Here is an 8,500-nt window from a genome sequence, read left to right as displayed (position 1 = left end):
GCAACAACAAAGAGCTAATGGCTGAAAACTTGGCAAATAGTTGATCATCACCTGATTGATGATTGATCTCCTTGGTCACGTAGTAGATTTTTCCTGGGCTGTTTTCCTATTTCATACATAGCTCATGTGATGTACATTGTTTTTTTAGACCTGACACACAACATATATTGTCCTCTGTTTGTTCACTTCCCTTTATTGTTTAAGAGTAAAAACACACTTTCCTGGTTAGACACAAGCACTCGAGGGGCAATGAGTTGAAGCACACAAAAAAATTGACAGACCTTTGGAAAACCTCAGAAATTATTGAGGAAGATTTTTTCAAGAGGTTGGTTTTAGTTTGACTAACTTTATTTACTTGGCATATTTGACTTTTGTCTGAATAAGCTTAGATTAAATAGACATGCATCACCCTGTATTTGGGTTAGCTGTCTTAAATGTAGCCCAAGGAGAGAAAGCGCAAGACTCCTGCAATGTATGGAAGTAAATCTGGTTGGAGCTCTGACTTGCCCCCAGCTTGTGAATGAAGCACTTTGTCTTTCACAAGAGTTATTTTCATCTTCATTCCATCAAAGCTCATTGCCTTTTTGGAAAAAAACAGCTGACTCGTTCTCCAGCTCTTCCTCCCTCAGGCCGATTTAAAACATGTTTCATCACTTTTTGAAACTACTGGTATCCCTCTAGAAACAAGCATGGCAATTTATATATCTGCCTTAGCTTTTCATTTGTCTCCTGGTTGCCATATCAAACTAAGAATTTGGGGTTGTTTCAAAATCTGTCATTTCTCAGTTTTCCAGCCTGTAGTGCTCATTATGTTCTGCTCTAATGACTCAAATGGATCACCCATTTCTGACATCGGTTTAGCAGTTGTAATGACACAATGGGGACATGTCTGCTTTAAACATGCTCAGAGAAATTACCAAGTTTCCCTAGAGTTAAAAGCATAAATCACTCTAAGGAATTTGGCGACATTCCACACATCACTACAGATTAGCTGCATATTCTGTAGTCTGGATGTTTGGTTTAGGTCCTGCTTCCCTAACAGAAACATCATCAGAAATTGTTGCTAAAAAAGATTTAACAGTCATATCCCATTAAAAGCATTATAGGGAACTGTCTAAATTACTTTAGACAAAGTTCTTAAACTGAACTGTCTTTGAGTGTTCTTGAAGGCTGTATAGACAGATTAGAGTCAACGCTGAAAGTTAGCCTAGAATTGTAAAAAAAAAAAAAAAAAAAGCTTCTTGATTTTTTTAAAGACAATGTAAAAAATTCTTGTGTTTTTATCAGCTGGTTTGGTTTGTCTGGCTCAGACTCACTGGCCCAGAACAAACTGTTCAGAATGCCGCAGCTCAGTTTTGAACTTGCACAAAAGCATAGAGCACATAGAGTCCTGTAAAAACAATTAACCATTACACACCCTCTTCATTTTTGTCACATTTGTATGTTTCATGCCATTACTTATTAGACAATAATAATAGTCTAATAAATAATTTCTTGCCCCAGGTGAAAAAGTATTAGACCCTTAAACCTTATGCAACAACTGACAATGAGGTTTTCTTTTTTGAGGAGTGAGGAGTTTTGGTCAACTCTTCTTTTCAAAAGTATTTGTGGACATATTGGAGGATTTCTCGTGATTATCAGACTGTATCTCAGTAGGATTTCAATGTTGTTGAAATCCTACTGAGATACTCAATAGGAAATGGCCTGATTTTAACCAGGCCGCTTCCGAAACTTGCATTTTGTGTTTATTTAGCCATTCAGAGTTAAAATAGAGTAAACTGCTCCCTGATGTTGAAGAGACGAACATTGTTTGACTCCATGATGTAACAGGATTCACACCTTCTAAAAAAATTCTGCTCTTGTCTTATCAGCCCATAACAACCTTTTCCAACAATCTTGCAGATTTTATTTTAGCAAATATAAGATGGGTCTTCATGTAATTCTTGGTCATTGGTGGTTTTGTCCTTGAATTTTGTTGAACCTCTTTTTTTATTATTGAATCATGAACTTTGACTAAGTGAAGAATCCCGTGCTTCTATTGTGGCACTGATTCACTCTTGAATATTGGTAACACTGGTACACCAGCTATTTCGGTAAAGGTTCTCTAATATTTTCTATATTTGTGTATAATGATACTTACTTGGGTTTGGTGAAGTCCCACAGCTTGAAGAAATGGCCTCTTAACTGATCCCAGTGACTTTATTTCTCAACTATTGTATTTCTTACAATCAGTGCCTGATTTGTTGATGTGTAGAAAGGCAGTAATCAGCCTGGGTATGGCTGGGAAAAATTAGCTCAGAGAGTAATAGTTAATCGATTATTAACCAAGGAGACAATTGCTTTTTACATAATGTGGATTTAAACAGCTTTTTCCTCTTTGAAAAAAATTAAACCATCATTTGAAAACTATTGATTTTATTTACATGTGATATTTGTTGATCGTCATCATCTAAGTCATGTAAAAAGTAATCATAAAATCTGTAAAAATCAAGGCTACATGAAAATAAGACTTTTACTGTAAAACATTGGCACATACAAACAAGTTGCTTGAGGCACATTTCATTTAGAAATTGTGATTTTCACCAATTTGAGAAGGGTTTTTTCATTACAGTAAATTATAATATAATTCATCATACCAGTGCAAGGTATGATAAAAAAATTTGCACAGACCTTTCAGAAAAAAATTGTGTTCTACAATATGATATTAAAATTTTGTACAGTAATTTTACTTAACTGTACATTTGCAGTATTTTGCAGCCAATTATGGGTGTCAAAATTTCAAGACAAAACTATTGTCTAACATAGAAAGCATTAGTTAGCATTGGAATTATAGATATAGTCTGTTTCTTTGATGTTTAATTTAGCAAAACATCAGAACATTATGTTCAAATAAAAACATACATTTCTTAGAAGTACAAATTTAATATTTCCTTGAAGTGAATCCAACATTAATTATGAATGATAGTTCAAGATGTAAAAAATCTGGAACTTGTGTGTTGAGCTAAGAGCAAAAAATGTTGAGTCTAGACTTGTGAGAAGGAAACAAAGAAAACATCCTGCATGGGCTTCAAAGAGCTGGAACAAGTTTCATCTCGTCCTTCAGGGTTTCATCGCACACTGGTAGGATGTTCTTCACAGCCTGACAGCAGAAAAAGGTTAGATTCATATAGTGAATGATGGAAGACGCTGGAAAATGACATTTCACACTGTTACTAACTAATTTTCTTTTTTGGCTTTTGACTGGAGTTGAAGAAAATTATTGTTACTGTTTTGTTTTTGTTTTGTTTTTTTGCTCATATGCTTCTATTTGTTGTATTTTAAGTTTTAAACTTTTACATTATATTTATTTTTACTGTTTTGCAAACCATGAAGAAACTTGAATTTCTTTTTGTATTTTAAATGTGCAGAAGTTAAATTAGTATATAATTGAATCATGTAATGTAATCTTTATTTAAGTTTTATTTTAATTTAGGTTTTCTTGTGCAGTAGGTTTGTATATGCAGAATTAGTTTTAACTTCTCTGGATTTGTCCAAATCAAAAACACAACATGAGATTCATTTGTCATATGATATTCATATGTTTTATGAGGTACATCTCATGTATATCTAATGTAGATGACAATGTAAAAGATAAACATTCAAATTTATAACTTTTTTAAGTAAAGAGATTACTTACTTACTTTTCTAGTTTGTTGCATGTAGATACAATATCAGTTCAGTTAATGATGCACTTCAAATTGTGAATTATAAAGTTTGAATTCAGCCTCTGTTTACATTTGATCAAAAGTTCAAACAAGATTTAACCTACATCAGTACAAAAGTGAAGTTCCGATCAAAGAGAATCAATCTAAACCAGTAATATGTTAGTAAGATGCTCTGACAGGAACAGGAGTTTTTTACAGAAAAACTATGTTGTTATCTTTTACTGGCACATTGGGCTTAATTACCTTGGACTGTTTACTGTGAGACAACTGGCTTCATTTGGCTTTTGATGAATGATTGAAGCTCTGCAGGGGTGAAAAAAATCAAACAGAGAATGTGAAGACAGACGTTGAATGAATTGTTGGCTGTTGGAGGAAAATGATCAAATAAACACGCTGAGACATGCGTCTCTGTGAGTGATGCAGTCCATAATGAGCGAGCGTCACTGTGAATACCTGAAAAAAGACAGGTATTCACAGTGGTACCTTTCTCAGAAAGTACAGCTAGGTACAACACAGATGACTGAATAAATAAATCTCAAACAGGCTTTTTAATCACTCCCTGTCAGCTGGATTTTATTAGTGTGTTAATAACACACTTATAGGCGACTCTATGAAAGCAGAAATACTAAAACCTTTACATAGACGTCCACCCATAAACAGAAATATGAGACAACAGGGAACAAAAAAGACGACTTCAAAGTGTGACAAAGTAAACAGGTTTGAAAGCAATGGTTTAACCATGAAAAAACATAATTCCAGTTCTGTATGTGCTTGAAACATGTGGGTATTATGCATAAAAAACACACTGTTAATGCAAACCTCGCAGACAGACTAGACATCCAGGTCAACCCACATTGTGAGTCAAAGCACCAGCTCACCCAGATGGCTGATTATTGTCTAAAAGTATACAGCCAACAAAAAAATAAATATTATTTAACATTAATATATTAGTTATTTGTTAACTGTGTTTTTTGTCATAGTAGCAGCAAAAATTAACATGCTCTTATAGCAGAGAGTAACCTGAGCCAGTCTAATCTCGCCTCATTGGCAAGAAGTGACTCGTCCTGCCAGATTTATGTGAACAGGAAGACACTATCATTCAACCAATAAAACACGCAATATACTGGAGGTATTATGAATCAGACTACTTGTCCATAGAGAAACATATCTAACAAATAAGACAGATAACTGGCAAGACAGTTTTAACCTGATTGGGTGTGAAGCTTTTATAGAAAGCTCTGCGGAAGGAAAAGGAGTCTCGGATTATATTCTTATCGACCAAATTTATTCTATAGGACACATAAAAATCCTTAACAAATAACCAAGTTTGTATATTCTGTTTCAAACATAGTTTATAAAGCCTGTGACTATAAAGCTTTCAAAGGGATGGTGTGCCAAATTAAAGGAACAGAATTTCAGTGTTTTAATGTGATTGTGGGGAAGATGATCTAAAGTAAGACACTTTAAAAAACATAAACTAAATATAGGTATAATTTTTTTAATTCCATAAAAATAACTTTTGCAACTAGTGAAGCTAATTTTCCTATGTGTTTAGTTCATGTTGTAAAAACAACATTTTACAACAGTTTGTGCAGTCATGCCTCTCCAACCGTAGAACCAAACCCATATGTCTAGTTTTCAATTTTTATCCGGTGCAACTGAATAAAAATATTTATCCAGCTAATAAACTAATAAAAATATTTAGTTCTTAAATGATAAGAACTAATGCATGAAGGAGGCAACAAAACAGTAGTTAATGAGAACTGAAAATGCTGAGGTAAGAACAGACATCTGGAAATCCTTTTAAGTGACGCTACAAATATAACACAGTAAATACCATAAATTATTTTTGGCAAGTAAAATCACATTGTCAGTTCTTTTTTATTAAAGGTATTAAAAACATTTAGAAGAAAATAAATTAGTGCAGAACATATTCCTTGTGATTTGTTTTTAAAGTAAAATGTTAAATCTGCACAAGTAGTGAAATCTTGTGATTGACTTTATTTGGACTGTTAACATTTTTTGAAATAAAATAAGAAACTACTTATGCATTTGACAGAAAATCAGTTATTGTATTTATCTGACTTACATTGTGTGATGTTTAAATATGAGAACCATATACAAAATCCAAAACAGGCCAAAAACATTCAATCAAATTGTTTTCCATTCAATGAAATTCAGTATTGTTCCGTCAAGAACAGATTCAAATACACTTCCAAACCGGTTCCACTCGTCATATTACAATGCAGGACAGTGACATTAGGTCGGATAAAGGAAATTGATTCAAAGAGGCCAGCATATTGCATTCAGTCTTCTCACAGCTGTCTGGCATACTGAACAAGCCTGGGGCAAAAAGAGAGATGAAATAGGAAAAAGGATCAGCAAGAACATAGTCAAGGATGAGCAGCCATGTGATTTGGCTGGGTGTGTGTTGTGAGCATAATAGGGTGTATAGTCTACAAGAAAATAAAGAATGAGAAGAAACTTCGTAAATAGCAAAACTTAAATAATATATAAACAGAGAGCAAAGAAAATGGCAGATAGAGCTATTGAAAGATGTCTGCGCACTTCTGAAGACTAAAAACATCACTATAGAAAAAGTTAAAGCAGTTTTATCTATGAACTTTATCAAAAGGAACATTTACTGCCAGTAAACTGTCTGCCTCAAGAAGAAACAGTAAGCAGCCAAGGTGCCTAAAACCTAAGGCTATCTATTTTTAGAAATTCCAAGAAACACAAGTACTAACATAGCCTATCAGGAAAACACAGAACTATGAGTTTTTTAATTGAATGTCTTTAAAAGTTTCATGTTACAAAAAGTAACAACATTAGTTTTTAGTTGATTATTTCTTTAAAGTAAAAAAAATATATACAGAAGTCTTCTAACAATGGAAAGTTGGTTTAGTTCCCCTTAAATGCTGCCACAGTTGTATAGAAAAGGCACCTATTTGAAGGACAGGAAGCTAAAACTGTAGGTTGTATTCTTAAAAATATTTGCTAAAGTTGACTGAAGATGGGTGGAACAGAGGATGTCATCCCACAGCAGTGTGTGATCAAGCTTGAGACCAGGCTGAGGAGGAGGTAAGTGGTTGTGTATGGTTCTCCTATGCAACACTGAGGCCTGTGTTTGTCATATAAGTAAATTGTTAAATTCGCACAAAGGGTTGTTTCTTCAGCTTCAAACATTAATTACAATAAATAATGATTTATTCACAATTGGCAGGGGATCTGGCAATTTTTTTCATGGGCTAAACTCACATGTTCAGCTCTGCAACCCAACCAACTATGGGCTTTTTCTTGCAATTTTGAAATTGTATAAATTGTTATACACAAACTACGACAATTTGAAAAAGACCTCATCACTGCAGAATGATGTATTAATTGGTTTTATTTTCTAACCAAGTTGCTTATTTTCTAACCTTGGCAGAAGTATTGCAGACTTCTGCCAAGGTCCCTCTTGAAAATTAGATCCAGATGTCAACGGGGTTTACCTGGTTAAATAAAGAAAATTTAAAAAATAAAATACAATAAAATAAAAAATAGTAATGGCCGAAACAAAGATTTTCTTGCTTGTTCTTCTGAGTTTAGATAAATATGATCTTTCCTCGCTTCTGCAGCATTTGGAATCAGCTGAACGCTTCACCTGTGTCGTGCTTATTTTTGTACATCCTGTCACGCCTATGCCCACATATACACACATAGACTATGCACCTATAGAAATTGGAACAGTAAGAACGCCGATATTGTTGCTATTTTTGCATTGTTCACCAGAAATGATTGCTTCATTCCAATATCTGGGGTGGAAATCCGAAGACTGATAAGACAAAACCTGAAGGAGGAACGTGTTGCGAAATGTTCAGGACATTACTGAACGTGACGACGCTCGGGACGATGACGTTTCAGGTAGCGTACAAAAAGCATCCTCCGCGTGACGTACGGGAGCAGTCAGCGGTTCATCCCTTCCCCCGTAGTCTCGTCTGAGCTTGTTGGTTTCCCGATTGTTACACTTACGAAACCGACCGGCCAAACGATCTTTTTTTTTTTTTTTTTGAGTACTTGCTTTTAATTTGTCTTTATTTTCTATCTTTTGGTCAACCAGACAACACTTACGCTGACGTTCCTTTAGTAAAGGTAAGTTCCGTCTCTGTTTTCCTTGCTCGGCTTTACGTTAGCTAACCGACGCCTCCAGAAGGAAGTTAGTCGAGGTTATGTAGTTCACGGAAGAGTGAGAAAACTTCACCGTGTCTTCTTATTTAGTTAGAACTTACATGTATAACGAGATAATGTTCGTTTAATCCGAAATACATAGTTGATACCGGAGGATGGTTGTTGGCCTGTTAGCCGTTAGCTGTGCTGTAGCTTCGAGAATCTCCCCACCTCATCCCTCCTCAAAATGTCGCTGTCTGGACTTCCGGTGTTAGAACAAAGACCTCATAAAACCAGCTGATGGGGAATTTTCCCCTTTCCCTTTTGGGCTAATTCTTGTTCAGAAATATGTTTATGACTTACAACAAAGCAAATAGTTGTGAAATTAAGGGTTTAGGTATGTTGGCAAACTCCCCAAATAGGGTTTGTGAAAAATAAAAACGTTTAATTTTGAAAGCGCTAAAACCCGAGTCGTCCAATGATATCTGGATAATCGCGTGTTGTTTAAAGAACAAAAGGAGGTCAAACTACTCGTTTTCGGAGCGTGTCATTTCCAGCACTCGGCGGTGACACGAGTTACCGTAAATTTTGTTAATCATTCCTCCAGTTATATTAAGATTCTGTGGAAGTTGCTGAAAGCGTTTCCTGCT

The 8,500-nt window shown here is 34.9% G+C and overlaps 1 long non-coding RNA gene across 1 annotated transcript; it reads right to left on the bottom strand.

The window, feature by feature from the left end:
- Window positions 1–2,682: 2,682 nt before the first annotated feature.
- Window positions 2,683–8,214, bottom strand: LOC129364209 (uncharacterized). The gene is made up of 3 exons (XR_008606417.1): window positions 7,973–8,214; window positions 3,948–4,007; window positions 2,683–3,139 (listed from the first exon to the last, which is right to left on the bottom strand). It is a non-coding gene; the product is annotated as an uncharacterized LOC129364209 (long non-coding RNA).
- Between the last annotated feature and the right edge of the window lie 286 nt (window positions 8,215–8,500).

Source organism: Poeciliopsis prolifica, unplaced genomic scaffold (genome assembly GCF_027474105.1).
Source record: "Poeciliopsis prolifica strain line A6 unplaced genomic scaffold, Auburn_PproV2 SCAFFOLD011, whole genome shotgun sequence".
NCBI classification, from domain to species: Eukaryota; Metazoa; Chordata; class Actinopteri; order Cyprinodontiformes; family Poeciliidae; genus Poeciliopsis; species Poeciliopsis prolifica.
The sequence above is the reverse complement of the archived record's forward strand: the minus strand, read 5'-3'. Positions and strand labels throughout refer to the sequence as shown.